Genomic DNA, 19,964 nt, shown 5'->3' on the forward strand with positions numbered 1-19,964 from the left:
TTTACTTCATTCCTTATTGAACTCACTTTGTTTCAGAAGTAGTTGGTTGGATTAGGTTCTGGACAACTCATTTAATTATTCTGTGTTTCAGATTCCTGTTATCAAAACCAGAGATAGCACGTTCTTTATATACTCTCAAAGCTTCACTGTGTTTAAAAACGAATTAAAGGACATTTGACCCTTGAACAACATGGTTTGAACAGCCTGGGTCTGATTATACATGGATTGTTTTTCGATAAAGGCAGTACTGTAAATGTATTTTCGTTTCCTTAAAAATTTTGAAAATCTAATAAAATTTAGTGGTTTCCTTTGATTGCCTCTGCCCCAGCTTTGGAAGGACTCTGTGGATTCTTCTGACTTAGTTTCCAGGTTGCTGTTGCAGCTTTTAGGGCTTGCTTATTGATTGATTGATTGCTTTTGTGCCTCCTGGAAAACGTGAATATACAGAACCTTCTTGGTCACCACAGTGGTGAGCTTTTCAGTAGTACAGAGGAGAAAGGTATGCTCAGTCCCCAACTCCTTGCATATCTTTTCAAAGACATTATAGTTGGTCTTACGGAAGTTTTTGAGCATCTTTTTCCTCTGATTGCTGCTTATCAGCAGATAGCACTTGTGGGCTTTGTCCTTTCAATATTTATGCATATATTCTTTATAACTGCAGATCTTGACAGTCAAGGCAACCATTAGAGTGTCCAGGGTACTGGTGTCCTCATGGTTTGCCATGATCTTGTTCATCAACTGCTCTTGCTTGATTTTTAGCTTCTTTTTCTGGTAGGCCATTTCCAAAGACAAAAGTCTTTGTATGACATCATTAGCCTTCTCATTTCCAGGAATGTTCTGGTAGTCTTTGAATAGTGTGGAAGGGGGTGAATCATCATCTTGACTAGGCTAGACTGGTTGCTGGATAGCATGTCTGCAAAGGGTCAGGAGGATGACCCCTCTAGAGGTGAAGACACCACTGGTCAGAGGGAGACATGAACATCTTCTTAACCCCTCTCACAGCTCAAGGATTGCAGCCTGGGCCACTGTCTGGGTCTGAAGCCACCTCAACCCCGCCACACTGCCTTCAGCATGGTGACTCCTGACCCTGTGGAGCCTGTGCCGTGGCCACTGTCCCTTCTGTGGTACCAACTGGGTTACACAGGCACTAACTACCGTGCTGGCTCAGGCTCCACCAATCTAGGATTCCAAATGATTTTCTTAGCATTTTCTTTTCTCTAGCTTACTTTATTGTAAACATGCAGTCTATAATATATACAGTATACAAAATATGTGTTAATCAACTGTTCATATTATCAGTAAAACTTCCAGTCAGCAGTAGGCTATTTGTAGTTAAATTTTTAAGAAGTCAAAAGTTATTTGTGGGTTTTTGTGTGGGGGATTGGTGTCCCTAGTTCCCCCATTGTTCAAGGGTGAAGTATATATACCAAAATCTAAAAAAATAGGAACGAGAGTTGAATTTTAGCACTTCATTTTTTGGGGACTAATGGTAAGGATTTTTAAACATTTTTTTAATTGCTTAATTTAATGAACTTAATTAATAGATTTTTGGTGTTAACAAATTTTCCATTTATAGGATCATATTCCTTTAATGCAGTGATGGATTAAGTGTACCAGTTTTTAAATGTAGGATTATACTAATTTTTCTTTTTAGTGTATTAATTTCCTTATTGGAAGAACTCTCTCAAAATTCCCTGGACAAATGCCTTTTTTGGGGAGTTAACTTTAAACAGAGCAAAGAATAATTTTATTTAAGTAAAAAATGAGTTTATTCAAGATTAGCAGAGGAATTACAATCCAGGACAAGCAAATTATAGTGAGCCATAGCCACGTCCAAAGAGGCAATGGAAAGGTCAGCTTTTATTAGGTTTTAAGAGAAAATTGGAGATAGTTGTTTGACCAAAGCTTTATTGGTGAAAACAAGAGTTTGAGGTAGTGACAGTTTTTCATTGGCTGCAATCAGTGGTTAGTGTGTTGTTGCTGTGGCAGGGAGGGGTCCTCCTTCCTTAAAGGCAGGAGATAAAATTGTTGTTCAAAAACTATACTTCCTTGTTCAAATAATTCTAACTTCCTTCTTCCTGCTGGTTATGTAGTGGTACATGCACAGGAGCTCTTCCTTCAGAGCTTCCCGACTCCTTTTATTTTGTTTTATTTTATTATTTGTATTTTACGTGTTTATTTATTTTGAGAGAGAGAGAGAGCATGAGCAGGGAAAAGGCAGAGAAAGAGGGAGAGAATCCCAAGCAGACTCTGCTCTGTCAGCGCACAGCCTGACATGGAGCTCAATCCCACAAACCATGAGATCATGACCTGAGCTGAAACCAAGAGTCAGATGTTTAACTGACTGAACTACCCAGGTGCCCCCAGCTCTATTTTAAATAAGGTTTTCTTTATTTCTTTTATAGGATTATGAGTTCATCTTTGTTTTCCATTTTCTTCTGTTATTTATTTATTCAGGTTTTCTACTTCTTCTTGTGTCAATTTTATTAATTTTTAGTTTCTTAGGAAATGATCCATTTTGTGTAGTTTGAAAATTTTATTGGTATGATGTTGTACTTATTATTCTTTTATAATGTTAAAACATTCCTTCATAGCTGTTGTTAAATCCCTTTTCTTATTTCTAATGTTTTTCTTAATGAGACTTGTCAAAGTGTTATTTTGTTTTACTGGTCTTTTTTGGGGAAAAAAACTTCTGGTTTTATTGATTGAATTTACAGGTTATTTGTGTTTATTTTATTGAAGTATAATTTATACATAATAAGATGTAAGGATAAGTGAAATTTTGGTGAGTTTTGGATATTGAGTATATCCAAGTATTCAACATCCAAAATTAGATAAAGAGCATTTATTTCCATTACAATGGGAACTTCCCTTGTGCTCCTTTGCAGTCATTTTTCCCTCCCCATCCTTAGAGACCATCATTTTCTGAATTTTTAAAATCCGTTACAATGGGAACTTCCCTTGTGCTCCTTTTCAGTAATTTTCCCCTCCCCATCCTTAGAGACCATCATTTTCTGAATTTTTAAAATCATAGATTAGTTTTGTCTTTGCTCAGTATAAAAGTTGTGAGATTTATCAAGTATTAGCAATCTGCTTTTTTTATTGCTGAATAATATTTCATCATATGAATGTTCCTCAACTTATTTATTTACTGTCTTGTTGATGGAAAGCTGAATTGTGTCTTCCTCTTTTTTTGTATGTGGTTATTATGAATGAAGCTGTTATTTATAAACATTCCTGTACAAGTCTTTTTCATTTCTTTTGGGTTAATGCCTAGGGATAGGATGACTCAATTGTAGGATAGGTACACATTTAACATCATAAAAATGACCTAAGAGTTCTCCAAAGTGGTTATATCATTTTATACCCCCATTAGCAGTATGTGAGAATTCCATTTGCTTTACATTCTTGTCAATATTTGGTGCTGTCATTCTTTTTTATTTTAGTCATTCTGTAAAGAGTGTAGTAGTGTCTTATTTTAAATTTCCATTTAATAGACTTTTAAAATATGTCCAAAATACCATTATTACATTGAAAATAATTAGCAAAAGCTCCTTACTATTGTCAAGCAACCAGTCTGTATTTACATTTCCTCAGTAGTTTTATGAAGATTTTTAACATTTTGTTCAAGCCTGTACCCAAATAAATGCAGTGCACCTGGCTCGTATGTCTCTTAGATCTTTTAAAATCTGTATCAGGTTTCAGCCAGAGAAGTAGACCCATAGGATATATTTAAAAGTTTTTATTTAATATATTTACAAATGGCCCTTGAACCACATAGATTTGAATGGTGTGGGTCCACTTATATGTGGATTTTTTTTGGCAAATACAGTACAGTATTGAATTTATTTTCTCTCCCTTAAGATTTTCTTAATAAAATTTTTCTTTAGCTTTACTATAAGAACATAGTATATCAGTATATAATACATTATACAATACATACATAATACAATATATTATGTTATTGGTAAGGCTTCTGAACATAGTAAGCTATTAGTTAAATCTGGGGGGAGTCACAAATTATATGTGGAATTTGACTGTGCAGGAGAACAGATCATTGCCCTTAACCTCCACATTGTCCAAGGGTCAACTGTGTGTATGTGTGTGGATGGATGGATGGATGGAAGGATGGGTAGATAGATAGATAGATAGATAGATAGATAGATAGATAGATAGATATCTGTATGAATGTGTGGTAGGTAGGATCTGTTTTTATTTTGTTTTGTTTTTAAATTTTTTAATCTTTATTTTTGAGAGACAGAGAGACAGAGCACGAGCAGGGGAGGGGCAGAGAGAGAGGGAGACACAGAATCCAAAGCAGGCTCCAGGCTCTGAGCTGTCAGCACAGAGCCTGACGCAAGGCTCGAACTCACGGACTGTGAGATCATGACCTGAGCTGAAGTCGGACACTCAACCGACTGAGCCACCCAGGCGCCCCTAGGATCTGTTTTTGAATTCTTCATTTTTTTTTTTTTAAAGTTTATTTATTTTTGAGACAGAGAGAGACAGAGCATGAACGGGGGAGGGGCAGAGGGAGAGGGAGACACAGAATCAGAAGCAGGCTCCAGGCTCTGAGCCATCAGCCCAGAGCCCGACGCGGGGATCGAACTCACTTACCGCGAGATCGGGACCTGAGCTGAAGTCGGACGCTTAACCGACTGAGCCACCCAGGTGCCCCTGAATTCTTCATTTTTTATCTGCCTCACACCAATAGTATGTGTTCTTGACTACTGTGGTGTAAAGCTTCTGGATTTATTTTCTTTTTCTTCTTAATTTTTTTTCTTTTTCCCTTTCTTTCTTTCTTTCTTTCTTTCTTATGAAATTTATTGTCAAATTGGTTTCTGTACAACACCCAGTGCTCATCCCAACAGGTGCTCTCCTCAATGCCCATCACCCACTTTCCCCTCCCCGCCATCCCCCATCAACCCTCAGTTTATTCTCAGTATTTAAGAGTCTCTTATGGTTTGCCTCCTTCCCTCTCTGTAACTTTTTTTTTCCCCCTTCTCCTCCTCACTGGACTTCGGTTGAATATCTCAGGATCCACATAAGAGTGAAAACATATGGTATCTTTCTTTCTCTGTATGACTTATTTCACTTAACATAACACTCTCTGGTTCCATCCACGTTGCTACAAATGGCCAGATTTCATTCTTTCTCATTGCCAAATGGCATTCCATTGTATATATAAACCACATCTTCTTTATCCATTTGTCAGTTGATGGATATTTAGGCTCTTTCCATAATTTTGCTATTGTTGAAAGTGCTGCTATAAACATTGGGGTACATGTGAATCAGCACTCCTGTATCCTTTGAGTAAATTCCTAGCAGTGCTATTGCTGGGTTATAGGGAAGATCTATTTTTAATATTTTGAGGAACCTCCACACTGTTTTCCAGAGTGGCTGTACCAGTTTGCATTCCCAACAACAGTGCAAGAGGGTTCCCATTTCTCCACATCCTTGCCAGCATATATAGTCTCCTGATTTGTTCATTTTAGCCACTCTGACCAGAGTGAGGTGGTATCTCAGTGTGGTTTTGATTTGTATTTCCCTGATGAGGAGTGACATTGAGCATCTTTTCATGTTTCTGTTGGCCATCTGGATGTCTTCTTTGGAAGAGTGTCTATTCATGTCTTCTGCCCATTTCTTCACTGGATTCTTTGTTTTTCGGGTGTGGAGTTTGGTGAGTTCTTCATAGATTTTGGATACTAGCCCTTTATCCAGTATGTCATTTGCAAATATCTTTTCCCATTCCGTCGGCTGCCTTTTAGTTTTGTTGATTGTTTCCTTTGCAGTGCAGAAGCTTTTTATCTTGATGAGGTCCCAGTAGTTCATTTTTGCTTCTAATTCCCTTGCCTTTGGGGATGTGTCAAGTAAGAATTTGCTGCGGCTGAGGTCAGAGAGATTTTTTTCCTGCTTCTCCTCTAGGGTTTTGATGGTTTCCTGTCTTACAGTCAGATCCTTTATCCATTTTGAGTTTGTTTTTGTGAATGGTGTAAGAAAGTGGTCTAGTTTCATCCTTCTGCATGTTGCTGTCCAGTTCTCCCAGCACCATTTGTTAAAGAGACTGTCTTTTTTCCATTGGATACTGTTTCCTGCTTTGTCAAAGATTAGTTGGCCATACATTTGTGGGTCTAATTCTGGGGTTTCTATTCTATCCCATTGGTCTATATGTCTGTTTTTGTGCCAATACCATGCTGTCTTGATGATTACAGCTTTGTAGTAGAGGCTAAAGTCTGGGATTGTGATGCCTCCCACTTTGGTCTTCTTCAAAATTACTTTGGCCATTCGGTGCCTTTTTTGGTTCCATACAAATTTTAGGATTGCTTGTTCTAGCTTCGGGAAGAATGCTGGTGCAATTTTGATTGGGATTGCATTGAATGTGTAGGTAGCTTTGGGTAGTATTGACATTTTAACAATATTTATTCTTCCAATCCATGAGCATGGAATGTTTTTCCATTTCTTTGTATCTTCTTCAGTTTCCTTCATAAGCTTCCTATAGTTTTCAGCATACAGATCTTTTATATCTTTGGTTAGGTTTATTCCTAGGTATTTCATGATTCTTGGTACAGTTGTGAATGGGATCAGTTTATTTGTCTTTCTGTTGCTTCATTATTAGTTTATAAGAATACAAGTGATTTCTGTACGTTAATTTTGTATCCTGCGACTTTGCTGAATTCATATATCAGTTCTAGCAGACTTTTGGTGGAGAATATCGGGTTTTCCATGTATTGTACCATGTCATCTGCAAAAAATGAAAGGTTGACTTCTTCTTTGCCACATATGAGGCCTTTGATTTCCTTTTGTCTGATTGCTGATGCTAGAACTTCCCAACACTATGTTAAACAACAGCGGTGAGAGTGGACATCCCTGTCGTGTTCCTGATCTCAGGGGGAAAGCTCTCAGTTTTTCCCCATTGAGGATGATATTATCTGCGGGCTTTTCATAAATGGCTTTTATGATGTTTAAGTATGTTCCTTCTATTCTGACTTTCTTGAGGGTTTTTATTAAGAAAGGATGCTGAATTTTGTCAAATGCTTTTTCTGCATTGATTGACAGGATCATATGGTTCTTATCTTTTCTTTTATTAATGTGATGTATCACATTGATTGATTTGCAAATAAGAAGTTTATTTATTGTGAGAGAGAGGGACAGAAATAGCGAAGAGAGAGAGAATCTCAAGCAAGTTCTTCACTCTCAGCACAGAACCCAATGTGGGGCTCGAACTCATGATCTGTGAGATCATGACCTTAGCTGAAATCAAGAGTGGGATGCTCAACTGACTGAGCCCCCCAGGTGCCCCTGGATTTGTTTTCCTTTTAAAGATTGTTTTGGGAATTTTAGATCAGGTGCATTTCCATAGAAATTTTAGGATTAGCTTGTCAATTTGTTCAAAATGTTTGCCAGAATTTTTCTAGGGATTGTGTGAATCTGTACCTCAATTTGGAGATAATTGCTCTAGTAACAACATTGAGCCTTCTGACCTGTGAACATTATGTATCTTGCCATTTATTTAGGTTTTTAAAATATTTGGGGTTTTAAAAAATTTCTCTCGCTAGTAATTTGGAGTTTAGTAAACTTGCATTTCTTTTGTTAGGCTTATTTTTAATTATTATTTTGCTTTGTTTTAAATTTCATTTTGTGTATTATTAGTTTATAGAAACTATTGAATTTTATATATTGATCATGTATCTTGCTACATTACTAAAATTATTTAATCTAGTAATTTTTATAGATTTCATTGAGTTTTCTGCATGTGTAATCATGTCATCTAGAAATAAAGAATCTTGATCAGAAAAGCATATTACTTCTTTATCTTTCATTTGTGTGATACATACCTGAAAGCATGCTTCACAAACTGCTACAAACTTCCCCATTGTTAGAAATTCAATATTTGTGTCCCCCCCCTTTTTTTTGTCATATTGCTATGAGATTTTCAGTACAATGTAGAATAAAAGTAGTGAGAATGGATTTCTTCAACTTGTTCCTGTTCTTTGGGAAAAAGCATTTCATATGTCACCATTAAGTATAATGTTAGCTGTACTTTTTTATAGGTACTATCCATCTGCTTCAGATAGGTCTGCTCATACTTTGCTGACAGTTGTTATTAGTAATGAATATGAAATTTGTCTAATGCTTTTTCTGCATCTGTTGAAATGATCAAATAGTTTTTCTTCTTTATTCTGCTAATATGATAAACCATGTTGGTTTTCATAAATTAAACCAACCTTGTATTCCTAAGATTAAATCCTTCTTTGTCATGATATTTTTCATTTTTATATTTTGCTGGATTTCTTTTTCTAATGTTTTAAGGGTTTTCTATCAGTATTCATAAAGGATATTGGTCCATAATTTTCTGTTAAAATATATTTTTATAATGATTTATTGTGAAGGATAAATCTTCAGGTGTTTGGTTTTGTATACCATAAATTTCTTGTTTTAAATTACTTTCCTCTTCTATTTTCTCAAGGGTTATTGTTATTTTCTAAATTTTTAGTTGAGTTTTTGTTGAATCTCATTATGAATCATAAATATACTATAATATTCCTTTGGCTATTGCCTTGGCTACCACATTTTAAATAGATATTGCATATTTTTTATAATAAGGGATATGAAATGTTGCAGCAGGAAATATTGTGTACCTCAGTCACAGATAAGGTTCCAGATAATGGTTTTCTACATACTCAGGGTTTCTGGTAGCTTCCCATCTTCTGTGAATGCTGTCTTGTCTTTCTAGATCTGGCCATTGACTTCCAGATTATAGTCAAGAAGACAAGTCAGGGATGATCTGATGACATAAAATTTTATGGTCTCTGCCAGCCAACACTTGGTTCAAGTTTCTCAACTTCACTATTGACATTTTAGACTGGATAATTTTTTGTTGGGAGGAGAAGGGTGCCATCTTGGGCACTGTAAGATATTTAGTAGAATATCTGACTTAACATCCATTAAATGTCCATAGCAGCCCCATTTGTGATAATTAAAATTTTCTCTAGACATTACCAATGTCTTGCAGCGGGGATGAGGTCAAAATTGTACCTGGTTTAGAACTACTACTCAGGTCAATTTCTTCGTGTCATTTTGTTATTTTTGTAGAGCTAGTAGCTTTCCATGCAAATGAATATATATTAGGCAAAGGCCGCTATTTCAAGCCATAGGGATATTATGGATTATGTACTGTCACTTCTACTTTGTTTGTTTTCACAACTGGTATCTGACCCAGGGACTAAAAACATTTGAATATATGGTTCAAATAGCAGAAGACTCTGGGAGAACAGTACCTCTCTATTCTGTGACTGTCATTTAGATGTCTCTTACTAATTCTTTTAACTGAGAAGCATAACTGCTTTTCTGATTTTAAAAATCAGGGTAGATATACATTCATAATCTTGGACAGTCAGACAAAGAACATCACTTATTTATATTTCATTTGTGTGATGAATATCTGAAGCCTGCTCTACAAACCACTGTAGTGGCACATAAAACCTCCTCTCAATAATAAATGGTAACACCATTACAATAGCTGTATATTTCAGAGTGAGTATATATAACTCAAATCTTCCCAGTTTTTCCCCATTGTTAGAAATTCATTGTTTTTGTTTACCTTCCCCATTTATAAGTATTTATATGAAAAATATTTTCTGTGTATTGCAGGAAGGTTTTTAAATATATATATGCATGTACAAAGCTATATTCCTTCTGAAAAGTGGCAGCTGTTTGTGATGTTGCTTTTCCCTTCAGATTAAAAAAATTTTTTTTAATATTTATTTTACTTTTGAGAGAGAGAGAGGCAGAGTGTGAGTAGGGGAGGAGCAGAGAGAGAGGGAGATACAGAATCCTTGGCAGGCTCCAGACTCTAAGCTCTCGGCACAGAGCCCAACATGGGGCTCGAACCCATGAACTATGAGATCATGACCTGAGCCGAGGTCAGATGCTGAACTGAGCACCCAGGTGCTTCCCTTCGGATTTTTTTAACACTTGTTTTTGCCCTTTTCCACCAACCTAACTTTAAAATTATCATTTTAAAACTATTTAATAGTGAAGTGTGTAAGGTGCACTGGTCTTTATGTATTATACACACCTGCATAACTGCTACCCAAATCAAGATCTAGAACACTTTTAATATCCAGGGCATTCCCTCTTGTGCCTTCCCAGTCAGTGCTTACTTCAGAGGTAACTAGTATATGATTGACTGATTGATATTTATTTCTACATACATACATGTATGTTCATTTTTCATTAAATGACAAATAGAATTGTATATATTTAAAGTGTACAGGGGTGTCTGGGTGGCTCAGTTGGTTAAGTGTCCACCTCTTGATTTCAGCTCAGGTCATGATCTCAGGCTTGTGAGATGGGAGTCCTGAGATGGGCTCCATGCTTGGTGTGGAACCTGCTTGAGATTCTCTTCCCCTTCTCTCTCTTTCTCCCCTACTTGTGTTTTCTCTCTTAGAAAAAACAAAACAAAACAAAACAAACCACACACACACAGAAACAAAAAACAAATGAGAAATAACAAGTGTTGGCAACGATGTGGAGAAAAGGGAATGCTTTTTCACTGTTGGTGGGAATATAAATTGGTGATCCACTGTAGAAAACAGTATGAATTTCCTCAAAAATGAAAAATAGAAATGCCATAGTATTCAGTAATTCCACTATGGGGTATTTATCCAAAGAAAGTAAAACATTAATTTGAAAGATACATGCATATTCATGTTTAGTGTAGCATTATTTACAATAGCCAGGATATGAAAGCAATATCTTGAGCAAATATGAGCAGTATGGCATGAAATCTTGCTAATTATGACAAACATGGATGGACTTAGAGGGTATTATTTTAAGTGAAATAAGTCAGGCAGAGAATGACAGATACCATATAATTTGACTTAAATCTAAAATCTAAAAAACAACACACAAACAACCAAACACTCATAAATACAGAGAACAAACTGGTGGCTGTCAGAGGAGAGATGGGTAGGAGGATAGGCAAAATAAATAAAGGGGATTAATAGGTACAAACTTCCAGTTATAAAATAAATTTAAAAGTCTTGAGGATGAAATGTATAGCATAGGGAATATAGTCAATAGTATTGTAATAATGTACGGTGACTATAAATAATTGCAGTGAGCATTGAGTAAGGTATAGAATTATTGAATCAATATGTTGTACACCTAAAACGAATATAACATTGTATGTGAATTATACTTCGATAATAAAAAAATTAAAAACATGAAAAAAATTTTAAAGTTTTTATTATGCAGTTCTTTACCTACTTGGTTAAATTTATTCCTAAGTATTTTATTGTTCTTAGTTTTTGGTGCTGTTGTAAAGGGAACTGTTTTCTTAATGTTTCTTTCTAATAGTTTGTTGTTCATGTGTAGATACACAACTGATTTTTTTGTATATTGATTTTGTATTCTGTAACTTTATTTAATTCATATATTGGTTCTTACAGTTTTTGGTGGAATCTTCAGGGTTTTCTATATGTGACATCATGTCATCTGCAAAAAGACAGTTTTACTTCTTCCTTACCAAATTGGATGCCTTTTTTTTTTTTTTCTTTTCTAATTGCTCTTTCTAGGTCTTCCAGTACTATATTAAATAAAAGTGACAGGAATGGGCATTTTTGCCTCATTCCTTATCTTAGTGGAAAAGTTTCAACTTTTTGCTGTTGAGTATAATGTTACCTGTGGGCTTATATGCTGTGGTCTATATTATGTTCTGGTATGTTTCTTCTATATCTTGTTCATTGAAAATTTTTACCATGAATTGATGTTGACATTTGTTAAATCCTTTTTTTTTTTTTTTTTGCATCTCTTAAGATGATCATGATTTTTATCCTTCATTTTATTAATGTGGTGTATCAAATTGATTGGTTTGCATCTTGAATCATCCTTGCATCCTAAGAGTAAATCTCACTTGATCATTGTGCATGATACTTTTAATATACTGTTGAATTTAGTTTGCTAATATTTTGTTTTGCATCTACATTCATTAGGGATATTTGCTTTTAATTTTCTTTTTTTGTCATGTCTTTGTCTGGTTTTGGTATCATGATAAGTTTAGATAATTTTGGAATTATTTCCTCATCTTTTATTTTTTGGAGGAGTTTGAGAAGTATTGGTAATAACTTTGTTAAATGTTGGTAGACATCACCAGTGAAACCATCTAGTCCTGGACTTTTCTTTGTTGGGAGAAGTTTGATTACTGATTCAATCTTCTTATAATAATTGGTCTGCTCAGATTTTTATTTTCTTCATGATTCAATCTTGGTATGTTTCTAAGAATTTATTCATTTCTTCTGGTTTATCTAATTGGTATATAATTATTCATGGTAGTTTCTTACAATCCTTATTATATTTGTGTTATCAGTTGTAATGTCTCCTTCATTTCTGATTTTGTTTGAGTCCTTTCTTTTTTTCTTAGCCAGTTCTATTTATCTGTTCAAACAACTAGCTCCTAGTTTCATTAATCTTTTCTCTTGTCTTTATAGTCTCTATTTCATTTATTTCTGCTCTGATACTTGTTATTTCTTTCTAGTATCTTCGGGCTTTGATTTTCCTTCTTTTTATAATTTCTTGAGATGTAAAGTTAGGTTGTTTGAAAACTTTCTTTTTTCTTAATTTAATCTTTTATTACTATAAATTTCCCTCTTAGAACTGCTTTTCCTGACCCCATCAGTTTTGGTATGTTTGTTTCCATTTTCATTTTTTTTTTCAAAACATTTTTATGTTCCCTTTTAATTTCTTTGACCTATTGGTTCAGTATCACATTGTTTATTTTCCATGTATTTGTGAATTTTCCAGTTTTCCTTTTATAACTGATTTGTAATTTCATTCCATAGGGGTTGGAAAAGATACTTGATATGATGTCAGTCTTTGTAAGTTTATGAAGACTTGTTTGGTGCTCTAACATAGGATTTGTTCTGGAGAATGTTCCATGTAGTCTAGAGTAAAAAGTGTATTCTACTGCTCTTAGGTAGTATATTTTGTATGTATCGGGTTTATTGGGTTTAATGTGTAGGTTAAGTCCAGTGTTTCCTTAACATCTTCTGTCTATCCATTGTTGAAAGTGAGATATTGATTTTTTTTTAGTATTGTATTGCTATTTCTCTCCTTAGATCTGTTAATATTTGATTTATATATTTAGCTGTTTCATTGTTGGATGTGTGAATATTTACAGTTGTTACAACCTTGATGAATTGACCCCTTTATCATTGTATATGTTATGGTTTTTTGGGTTAAAGTTTCTCTTGTCTGATGTAAATATACCTACCACTGCTTTCTTCTGGTTTCTGTTTGCACTTCCTCATTGCTTGTCTCTGTCTTTGCATGTCCTGAAAGCTAAAGTGAGTCTCTTGTCAGCAACATATAGTTGGGTCTTGTTTTTTAATCTATTCAATTATTCTTTGTCTTTTGATTGGAGAATTTAGCCCATTTACATTTAACTAATTATTGATAGATGTGTACATATTGTCATTTTGTTAATTGTTTGCTGACTGTTTTGTAATTCCTTTATCTCTTCTCTTGCTCTCTTCCTTTGTGATTCGATGATTATAATGTTATTCTTAGATTCCTTTCTTACCTTTTGTGTATTTAGGTTTTGCTTTGTGGCTACCATGAGGTTTACATAAAAAAATGTTATAATTTTATTTTAATTTTTATTTACCTTGAAAGAGAGAATGCGTGTGCATGTGCATGTGCATGAGTGGAGAAGGGCAGAGAGAGAGAGAGAGAGAGAGAGAGAGAGAGAGAGAGCGCAAGCAGGCTCCACACTGTCAGCTCAGAGCCTGATGAGGGGCTCAAACTTATGAATCATGAGATCATGGACAGAGCCAAAATCAAGAGTTGAGCACTTAACTGACTGTGCGACCCAGGTGCCTGTATGTTATAATTTTATTTTAAGCAGATAACAACTTAACTTTGAATATGTCCAAAAGCTGTATGTTCTTACATCCTCCCCCACTTTTTATGTTTTTGATGTCACAATTTACATTTTTTATTGTGTATCCATTAGCAGGTTGTTGTTGTTATAGTTACTTTTCAATTCTTTCATGGCTTAACTTTTATACTAGAGCTATAAGTGATTTACCCACCACTATCATGATGTTAGAGTAGTCTGTATTTAACTATATATTTACTTTTATGAGTGAAATTTATACTTTTATATTTTTTCATGTTATTAATCATCTTTTTGTTTCAGCTTGAAGAGCTCCCTTATAATATATTATAAGGCTGATCTAGTAGTGATAAACTCCTTCAGCTTTTGTTCGTCTGAAAAACTATTTCATATCTGAAGGACAACTTTGCCAGATAGCGTATTCTTGGTCAGCATTTTATTTCTTTACTACTTTGAATATATCATCCCTCTCCTTTCTGGGCAATAAAGTTTTGTCTGAAATATTTAGTAGTCTCCTGGGGGTTCCCTTGTATGTAATAAGTTACTTTTCTTTAGATGCCTTTAAGCTTCTTTCTTTAACTTTTGACAAATTAATCATAATACTTTGGTCTGGGTCTCTTTGGATTCTTATTTGGTACTCTTTGAGGTTCCTGGATCTGAATGTCTATTTTTCCAGGTTAGGGAAGTTTCAGCCATTATTTCTTTGAATAAGCTTTCTGCCTCATTCCCTCTCTTTTCCTGGAATCCCTATAATGCATATATCGGCCATTTTATGGTATCTTATAAGTCACTTAACCTGTCTTTATTTTTTCATTCTTTTTTCTTTTTGCCCCTCTGATTGAATGAATTCTACTGTCCTTTCTTCAAATTTGATTTAGTCTTCTGTTGAAACCATGTATTAAGTTTTTTAGTTCAGTTATTGTATTGTACAGGTCTGTGACTTGTGTTTAGTACTTTTTGATACTTTCTATCTCTTTTTTAAAATTCTTGAGGAGGGCCCAACCTGGTGGAGAAGTAGGGGGATCCATACTTCCTGCGTCTCTCAAATAAAGAAGGGTTGAAGCCAAAGGACTTTGCACGCAAGAGTCTGGGAGAAAAAATACTGAGTCTACCAGAGAGACACCCGGACAACCTGATGGGCCATATGTGGGTGATTGCGAACTGAGGGAGATAAAGTGGGCCACATAGGCACTGAGTGGAGGGATCCCCTTCTGCATAGAGACAAAGGGAAGGGAAAGAGAGGCTGGGGAAGCATAGGACTGAATCTGGACAAGAGAAAAACCTCGGAACAGGACAGAGAGGGATCCCATCTCTAACTGTGGGGCTTTCTCCGGACTGGGGCTGGCTTCCTGGTTCGTGCACCTAGGCTGGGGGGGTAGTTAGCCACCCTCCAGCTGGGTGGCTAGGTCAGGGGTGCAGTCCGCAGTAGGAGAAAGCAGTCCTCTCCCTGAAGTGCTACGGGATAGGACAAAACCCGCTGGGACCACACATCAGGCGGCATGGAGAGGTGCTTCCCCAGTTCCGCACTGAGTGGGAGTTTGAATCCCAGCCAAGCGCAGGGGCTGGGGAGTCATTGGAGCGAGACAGACTGCCTTGTCTGTGCCTGTGGCACAGTGAGGACAGCATGAATGGAGTTATTTGGGACACCAGGTCATGGAGAAGAGACTGGGGCTTGCCATTTTTCTCCCCACCACCACCAAGGCGGGGCCTCAGGGATTGGTCCATGGGGTCCACAGAGGAGGTGGGACCGCCTACACCAAACTGGGTAACAGTGTACTGGAGCAGGATAGACGCTGAGGAACAGACGGCCCCCTCCTCCAGATCATTGCTGCCACATTGCCTGGATTAATTCTCGGACAATTCTTATTATTTAGATATATTCTTCCTTCCTTTTATCCTTCTTATCTCTTCCCTCCTCTAGGCTGGTTACTCTGGTTGTTGGTTTGTTTAAGCAGACATATTTAATCCATTCTTTTGATACATGTTCTACACCTCCTTCTTTACTTTCCTTTCTCTCTCTCTCTGGATTAATCAAAGCATATAGCTTCTCTGTCTGGGTAACTTTATCTTTGTTTCTTTTTCCCTGCCTCCTCCTTTATTTTCCTTTCTCTCTCTTTGGACTAAGCCATTTATCTCTCTGCCTGGTCAATGTTTATTTTTTCTTTTTCCCTGCCCCTGTCATTTCTCTCTTTGTATGAGCTCTTCCATCAGCACCGCCTCCACGTTATTCTTTACTTGTAGCTGGTGTTTCTGGGGTTTTGTTTTTGGATTGTTTTTGGGTTTTTTTGTATATTTGTTTGATTTTTGTTTGTGTATTTGCATGCTTTTGTTTCCTGTTTGTTTGTTTGTTTTCCTTTCCAGGGATACTTCAAGGAACAAGTCAAAGCACACCTGATGGGGGGTCCAAAACATCCCTACGAGTAAGGAAATAAAATAACCCGAGTCACAACAACAGAGCAAGTAACATTCTCCAAAAAACACCTCCTAAAGGTCCAGGCCCTAGACAGTGTATGACCCCCCTTTAATATAGCAGTGCTTGCAGGTGCGGGGCACATAATGAGCTTTTAAGACTCATAAGGGACAGAAAACTAGCCAAAATGATGAAATGAAAGAATTCTCCTCAAAAGAAATTCCAGGAAGAAGTGACAGAAAAGAATTGATCAAAACAGATATAGGCAATATAACTGAACAAGAATTTAGAATAATAGTCATAAGATTAATTGCTGGGCTTGAAAAGAGCGTAGAAGACAGCAGAGAATCTACTGCTGTAGAGATGAGGGAACTAAAAAATAGTCATGATGAATTAAAAAATGCTAAAAATGAGATGCAAAATAAAATGGAGGCGGCCACAGTGTGGATTGAAGAGGCAGAGGGGAGAATAGGTGAATTAGAAGATAAATTTATGGAAAAAGAGGAAGCTGAGAAAAAGATTAAAAAAAATCCAGGATCACAAGGGGAGAATTAGAGAACTAAGTGACTCAATGAAACAGAACAATATCCATATCATAGGAGTTCCAGAAGAAGAAGAGAGAGAAAAGGGCTGAAGATGTACTTGAACCAATCATAGCTGAGAACTTCCCCGATCTGGGGAAGGAAACAGACATTGAAATCCAAGAGACACAGAGAACTCCCTTCAGATGTAATCAGAATCGATCTTCTGCATGACATATTATAGTGAAACTGGCAAAATACATGGATAAAGAGAGAGTTCTGAAAGCACCTAGGGATAAACAGGCCCTAACTTACAAAGATAGACACATGGTGGTAGTTGCAGACCCATCTACTGAAACTTGGCAGGCCAGAAAGGAATGGCAGGAAATCTTCAATGTGCTGAACAGAAAAAAAATATGCAGCCCAGATTCCTTTATCCAACAACTCTGTCATTCAGAATAGAAGGAGAGATTAAGGTTTTCCCAAACAAACAAAAACTGAGGGAATTAATCACCACTAAATCAGCCCTGCAAGAGATGCTAAGGGGGACTTTGTGAGTGAAATGTTGCAAGGACCACAAAGTACCAGAAACATCACTACAAGCATGAAACCTACAGACATCACAGTGACTCTAAACCCATATCTTTCAATAACACTGAATGTAAATGGACTAAGTGTTCCAACCAAAAGACATAGGGTATCAGAATGGATAAAAAAAAAAAAAAAAAAAAAACAAGACCCATCTATTTGCTGTCTACAAGAGACTCAGTTTAGATCTGAGGACATCTTCAGATTGAAAGTGAGGGGATAGAGAACTATCTATCATGCTGTTTGAAGTCAAAAGAAAGCTAGAGTAGCCATGCTTCTATCAGACAACGTAGACTTTAAATTAAAGGCTGTAACAAGAGATGAAGAAGGGCATTATATAATAATTATAGGGTCTATCCATCAGGAAGAGCTAACAATTATAAATTTCTATGCACCGAATTCGGGAGCCCCCAAATATATAAAACAATCACATACATAAGCAATCTTATTGGTAAGAATGTGGTAAATGCAGGGGACTTGAATACTCCACTTACAACAGTGGATAGATCATCTAGACAGAAAATCAATAAAGAAACAGTGGCCCTGAATGACACTGGACCAGATGGACTTGACAGATATATTTAGAACTCTACCTCCTAAAGCAGCAGAATATACTTTCTTCTCAAGTGCACATGGAACATTCTCCAAGATAGACCACATGCTGGGTCACAAAACAACCCTCAATAAATATAAAAGAATTGAGATCATCCCATGCACACTTTCAGATCACAATGCTCTGAAAATTGAAGTCAACCACAGTAAAAAGTCTGGAAAACCTATAAAAACATGGAGGTTAAAGAATATCCTACTAAAGAATGAATGGGTCAACCAGGCAATTAGAGAAGAAATTAAAAAATATATGGAAACAAATGAAAATGAAAACACAACAATCCAAACCCTTTGGGATGCAGCAAAGGCAGTCCTAAGAGGAAAATACATTGCAGTCCAGGTCTATCTCAAGAAATAAGAAAAATCCCAAATACAAAATTTAACAGCACACCTAAAGGAACTAGAAGCAGAACGGCAAAGACACCCCAAGCCCAGCAGAAGAAGAGAAATAATAAAGATCAGAGAAGAAATAAACAATATAGGATCCAAAGACAAAACAAAAAACAAAAAACCCCAACAAAACAAAAAAAAAAAAACAAAACAGTAGAACAGATCAATGAAACTGAGTTGGTTTTTTGAAAAAAATAAACAAAATTGATAAACCTCTAGCCAGACTTCTCAAAAAGAAAAGAGAGAGGACCCAAATAGATAAAATCATGAATGAAAATGGATTTATTACAACCAACCCCTCAGAAATACAAGCAATTATCAGGGAATACTGTGAAAAATTATATGCCAACACTGGACAACTTGGAGAATGGACAAATTCCTAAACACCGACACACTACTAAAACTCAAAAGGGAAGAAATAGAAAATTTGAACAGACCCATAACTAGTGAAGAAATTGAATTGGTTATCAAAAATCTCCCAACAAAGAAGAGTCCAGGACCAGATGGCTTTCCTGGGGAATTCTACCAGACTATTAAAGCAGAGTTAATATCTATCCTTCTCAAGCTGTTCCAAAAAATAGAAATGGAAGGAAAACCCAGGTCATTCTATGAAGCCAGTATTACTTTGATTCCCAAACCAGAGATCCAACAAAAAAGGGAACTGCAGGCCAATATACCTGATGAATATGGATGCAAAAGTTCTCAACAAGATCCTAGCAAATCGAATTCCTAGAATTATTCACCATGATCTAGTGGGATTCATTCCTGGCTGCAGGGCTGGCTCAATATTTGCAAATCAATCAATGTGATACATCACATTAATAAAAGAAAAGAACCATATGATCCTGTCAATTGGTGCAGTAAAAGCATTTGATAAAATACAGCATCCTTTCTTAATAAAAACCCTCAAGAATGTTGGGAGAGAAGAAACATACTTAAACATCATAAAAGCCATTTCTGAAAAGCCCACAGTTGATACCATCCTCAATGGGGAAAAACTGAGAGCTTTCCGCCTAATATGAGGAACACAACAGGGATGTCCACTCTCACTGCTCTTGTTTAACATAGTGTTGGAAATTCTAGCATTGGCAATCAGACAACAAAATGAAATCAAAGGCATCAAAATTGGCAAAGAAGAAGTCAAACTTTCACTTTTCTCAAATGACATGATATTCTACATGGAAAACCCCAAAAGACTCCACCAAAGGTCTGCTAGAACTGATACATGAATTCAACAAGTCATAGGGTACAAAATTAATGTATAGATATCAGTTGCATTTCTATACACCAATAATGAATCAACAGAAAGAGAAGTCAAGAAATTGATCCCATAAAATGCCAAGGAATAAATCAAGAACCATAAAATACCTAGGAATAAACCTAACCAAAGATGTAAAAGATCTGTATGCTGAAAACTATAGAAAGCTATGAAGGAAATTGAAGAAGACACAAAGAAATGGAAAAACATTCCATGCTCATGGATTGGAAGAATAAATATTGTTAAAATGTCAGTACTACCCAAAGCAATCTACACGTTCAATGCAATCCC

General features: G+C 36.0%; 1 protein-coding gene and 1 pseudogene across 2 annotated transcripts in view; one reads left to right on the forward strand and one right to left on the reverse strand.

The window, feature by feature from the left end:
* The window catches only part of NUBPL (nucleotide binding protein like), a 237,279-nt gene that overhangs the window by 139,536 nt on the left and 77,779 nt on the right, over positions 1-19,964 (forward strand). The window lies entirely within an intron of this gene.
* LOC122221344 overlaps positions 297-19,964 on the reverse strand; it is a 33,220-nt pseudogene continuing 13,552 nt past the window's right edge.

This window comes from Panthera leo, chromosome B3, assembly GCF_018350215.1.
Source record: "Panthera leo isolate Ple1 chromosome B3, P.leo_Ple1_pat1.1, whole genome shotgun sequence".
Taxonomy (NCBI): Eukaryota; Metazoa; Chordata; class Mammalia; order Carnivora; family Felidae; genus Panthera; species Panthera leo.